Consider the following 12,613-nt stretch of genomic DNA (forward strand, 5'->3'; position numbering starts at 1 on the left):
TCACCTGAGTCCCATTTTATAGATGAAACAACAGGGACTCAATCCTTTGGCAGTTTGCTAAGGTCACACAGCTGCAAGAAGACCCTGCGGTTGCCTCTCCCAGTGCCCAGAAGGCTGCTCCTGCGTGACAAGGCATACAGGAACCTTGTGCAATCAGGAGGGCGCTTCTGCGGCAGTAAGACACTCCCTGGGAAGACCCAAACAGGCAGTTGGGAGTGAGTTTCCATAATAAAACACTGTTGCTTGTCCTAAAGCCAGATCTTCTGGGGAGCAGACAGACTCCCTAAGAGAGCCCGGAGAGCAGTGATGGTTATAGGCGATGCTGGGGTTGTCTAAGAGGGAGTGGCGAGTGGGTGCTGAGGTTCCGTTTCTTAACAGAGCGCACACTGTGGCCAGATCCAGCTAAGCCCCTGTTGAGGGTGCCGGCATCCTGAGTTAGGTGGCGAAATGCTGAGGGGCTCTCCTATTCGGGTGAATGCGGTAGTGATGTATAAGGTATGAAAGATGTGGCCTGCAGAGAGCCGGCACTATCTCTACCGCTGTTGCTGCTGCCACCACCGCTGCTGCCGCCGCCGCTGCCGCCACTTCTGCTGCCAGCAGAGCTGGCGTGAGTGAGCCTCCCTTCTCCCAGACACCCAGCTCCGTGGCATTTCCCGCTCCCTGGCCCTTCACGGACCTCCCCGCCCCAGGGAACAAAAGCAGAGTCCGGCCGCCCTGTTCCGCAGCCAGAGGATGTGGAGTCGAGAGGGCTGAGAAGAGAGTGTGGTCTTCAGCGGCTGGAAGGTAGGAGAAGGTGTTGCGCTCCGCGGCCGCGGTGTGGGAGGCTGGGGTGGGTGCGCCTGGGCAAGGGTGGCCTCAGGCGTCCAGCCGTCGGGTGGACGCTGTAGGGACCCCGCAGGGTGGTGGTCTGCAGCGCCGCGATGCCCACTGCGGGCCGGGAGGCGCGTTCCCGCAGCTACGAGGGAGTCCCTGCGTGGGGACTGGAGGCGGAGGAAAGAAAAGTCTGAAGCCCAGAGCAGAGCTACGGTGGCTGCGGGAAGGGCTGCCTGCAGCTCTCGGACTTGGTGGCGCGTTTCGCCGCGCAGAGCGGCCAGGCGACGGCCGCGGTGAGCGCAAAGTTTTGGGTAGCGCGCAGAGGCGCAGGCAAGGGCCGCGCACAGAGGTGCAAGTTGTGACCAGAGAGCCAGGAAGACCCTCAAGACCCTCAGGGGGATTTGCCTGAGAAGGGAACAAGTGGATTCTGTTCCCCTCCAGCACTGATGAGACTGGGTTGAAGGGCAGTCGTTTTAACCCTTCGTTCCCCGGGGGAAACAACTTCATCCGTGTTGGAGCCTGCTGGACCCTGGCAGCCTTGTGGGCTCCTGGCTTGGTCCTCCCATGGTCGTGCGCATTTCCCAGTTCTGTGTCGCGTTTTCTTTTCCTACATGGCCATTTCGGTTCAGATGGCCTGGAGTCTTTCCCTAGGTCTGTATTTTTTACCCCTTGGACCATTGCATACATGTTTTCCCTTCTCCTCGCTGGCTTGACTCTTAGATGCTGCTTTGAAAAATGAGATGATTAATCAATTAGGTTAGTGGCCAATTAGGCATAACCTTGTAGGAAAATAATTATGTCAGGCTCTCTGGGCTTCCACCGGTGATGAGGCGGGAATCGAGCCCAGGTGCAGGGGCTGATCCCAAAAGAGAGGACTGACGGGAGGTGGGCGGGGGTTCTGGAATTTAAGATTAAGAAGATTTAAATGTACGATGGTGACTGAGGCGGTGGGGGTCGACAAAGTAGGAGTGTGTGTGTGTGTGTGTGTGTGTGTTTCAGGTTTTTTTTTTTTTTTTTTTCTGAGAAAATTAACCCTTGATAGCACAGTCTGGGTGGACTTTGCAGGCAGCATGGTGTATCTAATGGCTTGGAGGAAAGGTGTGTCTATCCCCTTGCTTGCCTGACCTCCCCTTCCTGCCCCCTCCCCCATCTCCAAGGGGCTCCCTCCTAAATCTCGGCTCCTTCTGTAGTAGTGGCTAGTGGTGGCTTTGCTGCGCTTTGGGAGGCTGAGTTTAGAGGGTTGCAGCTTAGTTTCATGCAGGGAAAAAAAAAAATCGCCCCTTGCCGACGGAGCTTTCTGTACCCTGCCTAGCAGAACACACGTCTCCCCCGATTGTGCTAAATAAAGCCGCTATTAAATGGGTGCAAAAGGGAGACAATCTGTTTCCAGGGCTGGGAAGTTCTGCTGCATAGCGAGTCTTCCTTTTTTTTTTTTCTTTCTTTCTTTTTTTGGTGGGGCTTGGCACTGCAGTATTACAATACAGCCATATTAAAAAGGTTTTCAGAGCTTAGAGCCCTCCGCTGCTGCAGGCTCCTCTTCTACACAGTTCCTTGATCACAATCTCCTTCGCGGGGTGCATGCAGTGGATTCCAAACGTGTGTGCTTTTTAACCCCTTCCTGTGCGGGGCTTAAGCTGCTTCTCTCTGTTTAGACACCTGTATGTGAGGTAGGAGAATCCTATTCAGAAGGCAAAAACCTGAGGTCTTCCCTCGGACAGACACGATTTTGCAACAGGTCCTATGTCTGAGGTTTTGAGTAATGGATCCCTTTGGCTCTCCGTGTCCTGGCTCTGATCTCTATCGGAGGTTTGATCCCCGTTGGACCCAGTGGTCTCTGCAATGCCTGCAGTGCTGACTGTAGCTGCTTCTGAATTTTATGGCTTTTTTTTTTTCCCCTTGCTGTGCTGGGTGGGAGGAGTAGCTGGGCAGTACAATGTGACAGTAGGGCCACCTCCTTCCCAGTGCAGAGGAAGGGGGATAGCTGGGGCTGGCTGGGGCTGGCTGGGGCTGGCGCTACTCAGCAAATAGGAATCCAGCCCAGCTGAAAGCGTGTCTGGGGGCAACTGGTGTCCAGGGCCAACTGCCAGCCATAGGCTACCCTTATTTTCTTCAAAACGAGCGGCTACCCTTCAATGCTTGCTGTTTGTCAAGATTTCCTACTGCCTCACCCCCGGAAGTTGGACTCAGCCAGTTGCTTTTCGGTGACTATATTTGTTGTAGCTGCTGGTGCTAGCCAAGACCTTGCTCTTTTTCTAAAACTGACTTTTTTTTTCTTTTATAGTAGGAAGAGATATGGGAGGAAAAGAAAGATGAAAAGAGGTGGTGGTGGGATGGCATTGGTGAGAAATGAAGAGGCAGAAAAAAAAAAAAGCTCAAGATTTCAGATATAGCCAGAGAGTAGGAAAGAGGAAAGAGAGACAGAGAAGAGAGAAGAGATGAGGAGAAAGAGATTCAGGGACAGGGACAGAAAACAGTACCATTAGCACCAAGAGGAAGAGAACAGTGCTCATATGAAGCAGGTCCTGTCCTGTAGTCTGACTTAGAAAAAAAAAAAAAGTGACTGCATAAGAGTTGCTCCAGAGAGGCTTGCTGCTCGGAACACAGTTTTGATATGGTCAGACAGTTAGTAAGTAAGTGTCTCGTCACAGAAAGCCTTTGACTCCATCTCCCGTCCTTTCATCCTTGCCTTTCCTGTTGGTGCAGTGGGGGCCAGAGCCGGTGTGTTAGCAAGGTAGTGTTGCCACACAAAGTGGAGAGCGTGCTTTTAACCTTGGGGAAATAAGGCAAGGAATGGTGAGGTAATGGGAAGTGAGTCAGGCATTTCTCCTCTTCAGCCTCCCAGTCCCCATGCAGGTATCATTTGAGCTCCCCAGCTCATCTTCTGCCCTCTGGAACAGGCCCATCTGCAGCTGGTATGATCTTTCTAAAACATGCCTTTGATCACATTTCTTCCCAGCTCAAACCCATAAAGGGCACCCTACTGCCTTGAGCATATTATTCCAATTCCTGACCACAGACATCAAGGCCCTTTCACTGTCTGGCCTCCTCCCTTCCTCCCTTCCAGTGCTCTGTGCCTGGATTTCAACACATACACCCTCACACGCTTGCCTCTAGTGCTGCACATCCTCATACCTGTGAACACATGGTCCCATAGAGTCACACATAAGCATGCATAGAGTAATGTTTTGGTAAGTACACACATCCTGACATACATGCTTACACGCTCACACATGCAGTCACACATATATGCACACACTGCCTTAATTCCACATATGTGCACCTAAGCTATGCTTAGAACATCATACTCTTGTATATATACATAATCTTGCTTACGGATATATGTGTAGTATATTATTCGTACATGCACATGTATGCTTACAAATATGTAAACACACACACACACAAAAGCAGAGTGTCACAAACCTTCACATGCATAAACAAAGCCTGTTTAGACCTGTGTGCCAAATCACATCTACACAGCACCACACCCTCATTCCCTCCCTCTAGGCATACCAACACAGAGACTTGTATGTGCACAGAGGTACACACGGGCACAGTTGTATTGCATCCCTCACATACATACACAGCCACACATGTATCCATGCATTTCTGCATATGCATTCATTTGCATTCCACATGTATCTGGCGCCTTTGCTACTTTACCCATTTGAAAACCACATTGTTGTTCTTTAGCCTAGTGAACTGAACTCACCCCTCAAGAGCTAACTTACAAGACACATTACACAAAGACCCCTTTCTTGTGTGAAGTTCCTGTTCCCTCTGTTCTTGTTGCACACATCTTTTGAAGCAGGCGTCAGGAGTTTCCAGGCTCTATATCTTCCAATAGACTGTACACTCTTTCAGAGAAAGGGACAGTTCATTTTCCTTATTCTTCCCAGGGGATAACATATCAATTAGCACAGACATATGATTACAGCTAATGACCACTTCGATTAAGAGAGTCTAACAGATGGACAGTGCCTTTGACATTATCCCATTGTTTCTTATTTTCTCTGTTTCTCCTTCTTTTTTTTTAGAAAGAGTATTACTCCATAGCCTTCTTGCTATTCTAGAACGCACTACATGACCCAAGCTGGCCTTAAACTCACAGCATTTCTCCTACTTCTGTCTCCTGAGGACTGGGTTTATGGGTGTGAGCCCCCAAACCCAGTTCTTATTTTCTCTTTCTCTATTTGAAACAGTCAAACTTCAAACTACTGTTTTTTAAGATGCATTTGACAACCCCTCCCTTCCCTGTTCAAATGACCTATCCTCTAAGTTGTGAATGTGCTACTAAACATTTGCGCTGCTGCTTGGACTTTCTGCCATATTTTCCTAACTAGATTATATCTGTGGATCAGGGAATACAGGCACACACGCTCCTCGAGGCGGAAGACACATGTGGGCAGTGCCTAGCAACTATGGAAGACATAAATACTACAAGCCACTGGAACAGTTTTAAACACCGGGACAACAATATGAACCAAGTTTATCTTAAAAGTTACATTAAATAGTCTCACTAAGTGCACCATGCATGCACATCCCAACCCTCACTCTTACAGAAGAGGGATTCTAAGCTTCACGAGGCTCTATCAAGTGGCCAAGTCAGAATGAGAAAGGATAGTAGAGTCTGAGTGGAAACTCAGCCTTCATTTTCTTGTCTATATTCTTTCTATTTTGCTCCCTATAGATCTGAGGGCAATGGATAGAAGAATTTTGATTTAGTTTCATGTATCCAGTATCTGTTCAAAGCATGAAAGTTTATGGCATCCCTAAACCCGTGCCTTCAAGTACCTTTCTAGTGAGTTATTGTGGTGGTATTGATGAGAATGGCCTCCATAAACTCATATATTGAATATTTGGTCTCTAGTTGGTAGAACTATTTGGGAAGGATTAGGAGGTGTGGCCTTGTGTGTCACTGGGTGTGGGCTTTGAGGTTTCAAAAGCCTGTGCCATTCCCAGTTAGCTTTCTTTGCCTAGTGCTTATGGATCAGGATGTAAGTTTTTAACTACTGCACCAATGCCATGCCATGCCATGCCTGCCTGCCTGCCTGCTGTTATTTTCTATGATATGACAGTCGTGGACTTGCTCTCTGAACCTATGAACCCCCACTAAACTCTTCCTTTTATAAGTTGCCTTAGCCATTGTATCTCTTCACAGCTATAGAGAAGTAGTTAAAACAGGTGACAATTTCTTTCTACGGGGGAAAAAATGTAAGTATGGCAAGTAAACATGCATTAGTCAAGTCCCCAGAGACAGGAGTGTATTGAGTCCAGGTATTTGAGCCCATGGGTCATTGCATCCTTGCATGCAAGAACTGGTCCTGAAAGCTTCTGCTTTCACCTGAGTGCAGTGACTCAGTGGTGTGCATGATGGATGGCTATAGAGATTCCCACGGGAAGGAGTAGACTTTCCTGACACTTGTGTCTGGAGACAAGAATATTAGAAGGGTCAACATTTTCTTGGACAATTTCACTAAGAGATCCTTCTGTTTTCTAGTCTGACTTAACCTCGTTGAGGTCTTCTTTGAATTAGAGCCATGTGGCTTGAGACTTTGGTGAACAGCTGTAGATATGACTTCGGGTCCTATGGGATGGTTGAAAACTATGAATTGGGATAATTTTTCAGTGAGGCGGTATGTGCTGAAGGATATTCGAGCCTGGATCTGACAGCATCTGCCTTCTGAGTAGGGCAATGCATTGTAGTTCTGCTCATTGCCAGCTTCCTGTAAGTCAGGCACTTGGCTGAGCTTGCATCCTCCATTCTCTCACTCCCTCCTTGTATTAATCCTACGAACAGTGTTAAGATTTTCACTTTAACATCCGTGAAACAGTGTCAACCTGGCAATGATGAAATCTTTGCTGAGATTTTAATGAACAGAAAAGCAGCCAAGTGTCAGGGACACTGAGCACCTCGTGCTAGATCATGCAGCTGGTGGATGGAAGATCCTGAATCTGGTCTCAAGCCCTCTCGACCGAGGAGACTACTCTTCCCACTGAGGTACGTTGCCTCTGAATTGCTCATCCTAACCACGTGGTGCATAGAGCGCAGCCTTGCAGAGCCTTCTGCCCAAGGGTTCCGTTTAAGAGCAGGAGAACATTTATTATGTGCAAGGTTCTGCTCTCTAGGCTTCACGTGTGTTACCCTGGTTCACCTTCATATTCCTTATGGTAGGAACATGAGATGCCAACAAGTGGAGCCGGGATTTAAACCCAAGTTGCTGGTGCTCCCCACTGTTCAGCTGTAGAAGATTCTGGGAGCTATGTGAGATCCTACAGTTTCATAGCACTTGGAACTGCCTCCACCATCATTATCATCACCGTAAACATCACCACCACCAGTTTCATCACCATCATCATTTTCGTCATCATCATCATCATCACCATCAGTGTTACTGTTGATGCTTTCACAACAGGTGACTCTACAGAGTGTGTTTTATCTTTTGCCTATGGACACTTTTCATGTCATTCCATCATACTCAAAACAGTCATATTTTCCTATTAGGAACCCGAGTCTTTATGTAGCTCTAGAAGGCTGGGAGTCCATGTCTACTGAAAGTGGGATTGGGAGTGGGAGTGGGACCCTTTAGGTATGGTGTTAACATCTGTTCTTAGTTTCTTTTTCTAGGCTTTTCCCACTGGTCTTTGTTGCTGCTTTTAACATCCAGCAAAGCATGAAAGCAGGAACATTTTTTTTTTTTTCCTATTATCTCAATGCTCAGCGGGACCACTGTCTAAAAAGATACAGTGTTGCATTTTACTGACCTGAGTTTTTCCTTCTGTCTTTTCTTCCTATTGAGCTGTCAGGGATAGGAAGTGCTGCCTGATGTTTTGTTTATCTTTTCCAATTCCTTAGAAATATAATAATAATGTCACCTGCCGAGTGTTCTAATAGAGTGATGGGAATAGGTAAATTGGGTCCTTTGTGATTTTGAAGTCTGGGTTAGAGAGTGAAAGATACCTTGTGGCAGAGAGAAGAGCATTTCTCAGGTTGGCATAGCTACTGAGGGCCATAGTGGGTCACTTTTTGGGTTGCACAAGGAAGCGGTATTGTCAGTGATACTCAGGATCTTTCTTATGTGTGACGGTGCAACAGTACATAGCAATGGGCAGGTGACCTGGTGACATCAGATAAACTTTTAGCTCACCTGGCAAAGCACATGTGGTTCCTGTCTCAGAGGGGGCAGGCAGTTAAACAAGTGTGAGTACTAAATAAAGAATTCATTTGTGTTTAGAGGCCTTTAATAATTTTTTTTTTTTTTCCTGAATTGAGCTCTGAGCCACAGGTCTTGAGACTTCTTGCTTAGTTAACATGCACAATGCGGCAGCTTCATGTTTCAAAATGACCCTTTATTATGATTTTTTTTTTTTAACTTGAGCTTAGATCTTTCGGTGACTTTTTTTTTCTCTCTAAGCAAATATTTACATGCAAGCCGGAAAGTGACAGGAGGAGGATTTCAAATGAAAATGTTACCAGACTGAAGTTTACATCTGAGTGAAAAACACGACGTCACTATGGACAGAGTCCTAAGCTCTCAAAATATCTGTCCATTTGTGGAGCTGGCTAACAGCCAAACTGTTTTCATTTGTCAATGTTAAGTAAAGATCATTTTGTAAATGCGTTACAGGGGCCATTTCTATTTCCTAGCTGTTGGATCTATTACAGAAACAGAACTTCAGCTATTCGATTCAGTCATTGAACTTTTTCCTGTATTTTTAAGCTGGAATACCTTGGTTAACATCCTGATTTCTTTCTCTTCCATCACTTTTACTGATGCAGTTTTTCCTGCCCAGAACATTTTATTTTCCCACCCCTTCCACATGCCCTGGTCTCTTGCATCTAAGGTTAGCTAGATGTGGCCTGCAGAACCCCCTTGAGAGGGGCACACCAATGCTGATCACCACTGATATGGGCTGTCTTGTTTCTTTATCATTTTATAACATATACGTGATAGAAATTAGTTGTAAAACTGAAGTATAGAAAAATAAGGTGTTAGTAAAATTCACTTGAATTTCAGTTCTTTGGGTTAAGCATCATTTTGTGACTTTTATGTATTTATATGTACATGTACATGCATGCACAAATAAATAACATTTATTTGTATATTTAACCTTATATCATAATTTTATCTTGGATACATATTTTCTCAAAGCCTTTTGATTGCTTACAAATTAACTTAGTGACACAAGCATACATACACACACAATGCAGCCTTCCCCGAAGGCTACAGTTGGTATAGACACACTGCTGTTATCAATGACTGTATAATTCTAATAGAATGAATATGCCATAGATATTTCAACCATTTTCTTACTGACAAGAATTTAATTTTGTTCACAAATTTTTATAAATGATGCTTTAATATACAGCCTTGTGCATTTACTATTTCTATTGATGCTGTGACTTGTCTGCGCAGATCCCCAAACGTAATTTCTCTCAGCAGAAGGTCTCTTTTATATTTATGGTTGTGAGCCCACCCTTTGACACCTGACCCACCTCTCCAGCCCAGAAGGTCTCTTTTAAAGTGTAGTAGATGGTGCCATGTTACTTTGCAAGGAATGCGTTAATTCACATTTCCCTTCACAAGTGCAAAGTAACCTTCCCCCCACTTGCTGGCAGCATGTGTGATCATTCTCCTTTTCTTGAACCTCACACGTAAGGGGCTGGTGTTGCGTCGCTACCTTGCTTTGCATTTTCTAGGCGTTTGATGGGCAGGAACATCTTTACACATTCGTTATTAGATTTGGATTCACTAATTCGTTCTCTTCGCCCAGTGTTCCTTCAGGTGGTGTGTCTCATTTCATCAGGGCGCCTTTTATATGGCGGCTGGTGATTTTTCTTTCCATTTATCTACATCACCTATATCTTTCCTCACAGAGAGGTGTGATCCAAGTTATAATGATCTCTTTGTTTGCATCTAAACCAGAGGAGGGATTCCCTGACAGCAGCGATGACCAGACCCACAACCAGAGCGTGTAATTCATCTCCAGGTCTTTACCTCTGGGCAAGAAGTGAAAAAGTGGAGATAGAAAACACATGACGATAAACACTGACCACATATGGGCTACCCAAATATATTTCATCTAACAATGATCTGTGTGGAATAATTTGTGTGCCAGTGTCACAGGGATTGAGATACTTCAAAGAAGCGAAGTTTCAAGATGACTAATGTTCTGAAAATGCTTATAAATGAATTATTTCCATGCTTTCCGAAATAGAATGATTCAGAAATATCGTTGTGAACATCCATCATTACACTGAGCTCTATGCTTGATATACTTATGGGCTATTTAGAAACACAAGATTGTTTGCCTCTAAGGAAGAGTAGTCCCAGACATGTGACCACACAGACTTTAAAGTCGTATTTTTATGTGTGGATTGAACTTCTCATATCTATTATTTATATTTCTGCATTTTCCCCTTCACTGTCAGATTGGACTTTTGTGTCTTGGCTTTGTCAGCTGCTCTACTTTCATGTTCAATGCTCTTGCGTTTCTATACATCTTTGCCATGACTGTGGATTAATATAGTCAGGAATTATACCCACTTGAAATATTTGTAAGTGATGAGTTCCTACCCACTAGGTTTGCTCTGAGTGACATTCCCTGGTGTGACGATCATTACTTTTCAGCAGAAACATAACTTTTGCTGTGCTGTTATTTCTTTCTTTGCAATTATACTCTGTTAGAGTGAGACTCCTCAGTATGGGGACCTACCATCTTAATTATTTAGAACCTTGGTCCAATTGTTTGTAACCAAGGCCCCAACAAGGTGCCCCCCCCCAAGACAGGATTTTTTATGTAGCCTTGGCTGTCCTGGACTCACTTTGTAGAGCAGGCTGACGTTGAACTCACAGAGATCCTACTGCCTCTGCCTCCCTGGGTGTTGGGATTACAGGCATGTGCCACTAAGTGTTTTAAAGGCATCTTTATAGTGATAGAAATGCATTTCACAGTCTCGTATGGATCTGAGCCCATAGGGAGGCTATGGAGCCAGGAAGTCATATAGCTTTCTCTTCTTACCAACATGCTTCTTCATCCCTAGGATGCCATGTTGCCTTCATGACTCATGATGCGACATCATCACGTACTCTTTCTGGCTGGATGGAGGGAAGGCAGGAAAGGAAGCAGAAGGGAAAATCCCATTTATTTTAAGTACATGATCAGGAGTTGCACCTACAGTTTAGTTTTACGTCCTCTTTCGTAGCAGAAGGAAGACCAAGGATTATTGTTTTTATTTTGAGTGGATTTGTGCCAGACTTGAGGTTCCATTTTTAGAAGATGGGAAGAATGGGTATTGTAGACACACCAAGCAGTCCCTCTGACTCTTGTTATTCTGGTGTCCTCTCAGCTTGCTTGTAAGCTTGCCAGCGCTTGTGTGCAAAGCAGACATCGCCCACTTCCTTTGCACCCACCCCCTGCTGTGTGGAGTCTGAAGGAGCTCTGCAGCCAGAACAGCTTGGTTTCCAGTCTTTGACTTCTTGTTCTAAAAGTGAAAAAAAAAATGCAAGGAAGAAATTTGAACTGACTAATGATACATGGCTAGGGGAACCTTCGGGATTCTTGGTTGATTTTTCAGGTCCGGTCTGGTCCTTTATGGTTCTGCTTGAGATTGGTTGTCCTTAGTTCTTACTTAACTTCCATTTTCAGCTTTAAGAGGTTCAGGTGTAGAGGCGCCATGCCTTGCAAACAGGTGTGTTGGGACAACTCAATGAGAGTCAAGAGGGAAATCAGCCCCCTGAGAATGACACAAGTGAGTCTGAGGGCTTGTGGATCTGCCTGCTTTTATGAAGATGGGTCCCTTGGTAATCAACAGATTACATCATTTCCAGCCTGAAGTCTCTGCACCCCACAGGCTCCTATTGCCTGATTAATAGGAAAGCAAACATTCCCTTACCCCAGACTGACTCTGGAATTGAGTTTGCTTTAGCCAAGTGGCTGATTACAATTGTTCCCCCTCTCTGCAAAGTAGAAAAGCAATTTAATTTTGAAAGGGGAGGGAGGATTCCAGGGACGATGCATAAACACGTGTATTCTTTCTCTCTTCAAATTAAAAATCAAGTAAGAGGTGAACCTAATTCAGACAAAGATGAAACCATGTGTCTTATTTCTCATAAAGCTGATCAGAAGATTTAGGCTGTACATTATCAGGCTTCTGGCATTTTCTACATTGATATAAGCTGATGGCGACAGTTCTTGTCCCTCACAGCATACACAGGTGGCCTTTAGTGAAGCAGCACAGAAAGAATCCTCTGTGGCTGGAACATCAAGAGAGACCAGGAGGGGAGCTGTTCTGTCATTTCAGTTGGGTCCATGGATGCAGGTGGCATCCCTGAGCTGAGATGTTGTGTAACCTACTGCATTCTAGAGAGGCTTGGGAGCCCCACTTGGAGTTGAGGGTAGATACTTACCATACCCTGAAACTGCTGGGATGAACACAACAGCATTTCCAAGGACAGGGAGGAGTTCTTTATCCACACTGACCCGAGAGTTACTCTATGTACTGAGGTACATCTGCTTTGACTCCATTCTTTCAAGCCTCACGAAAACACGTCAGCTAAAGTCCCTGAATACTCCATTGTCATGGGTGCTTTGCATAATAATTTAAAAGAGCACAAAAATAGGGCAGGCTGGTGCTGCATGAGCCTAGAGTGAGTGTATCTGCTGTCGTAAGGAACACATTTGCTGTCTCTGTCCCTGGTTTTACTGGAAAGATAAATCACCCCCTTTTCTTTGGGGTGGCAGGCTGGAAATGCTGTGACCTTGCTATGCACCCCCATAGAGAGCAGAGTATCTCTAT

General features: G+C 45.4%; 1 protein-coding gene across 8 annotated transcripts in view; it reads left to right on the forward strand.

Annotated features, from left to right (window-relative positions):
- Window positions 1-320: 320 nt before the first annotated feature.
- Dab1 (DAB adaptor protein 1) overlaps window positions 321-12,613 on the forward strand; it is a 1,075,378-nt gene continuing 1,063,085 nt past the window's right edge. For 3 of the 8 annotated variants that reach the window (XM_060366053.1, XM_060366052.1, XM_060366051.1), the window contains exon 1: window positions 325-783. The gene's annotated coding sequence lies outside the window, so the exon portion shown is untranslated. Of the gene's footprint in view, window positions 784-12,613 lie in introns of all 8 variants that reach the window. The other 5 variants (XM_060366061.1, XM_060366058.1, XM_060366060.1 and 2 more) reach the window with 5 other exon arrangements.

This window comes from Meriones unguiculatus, chromosome 12 (assembly GCF_030254825.1).
Source record: "Meriones unguiculatus strain TT.TT164.6M chromosome 12, Bangor_MerUng_6.1, whole genome shotgun sequence".
NCBI classification, from domain to species: Eukaryota; Metazoa; Chordata; class Mammalia; order Rodentia; family Muridae; genus Meriones; species Meriones unguiculatus.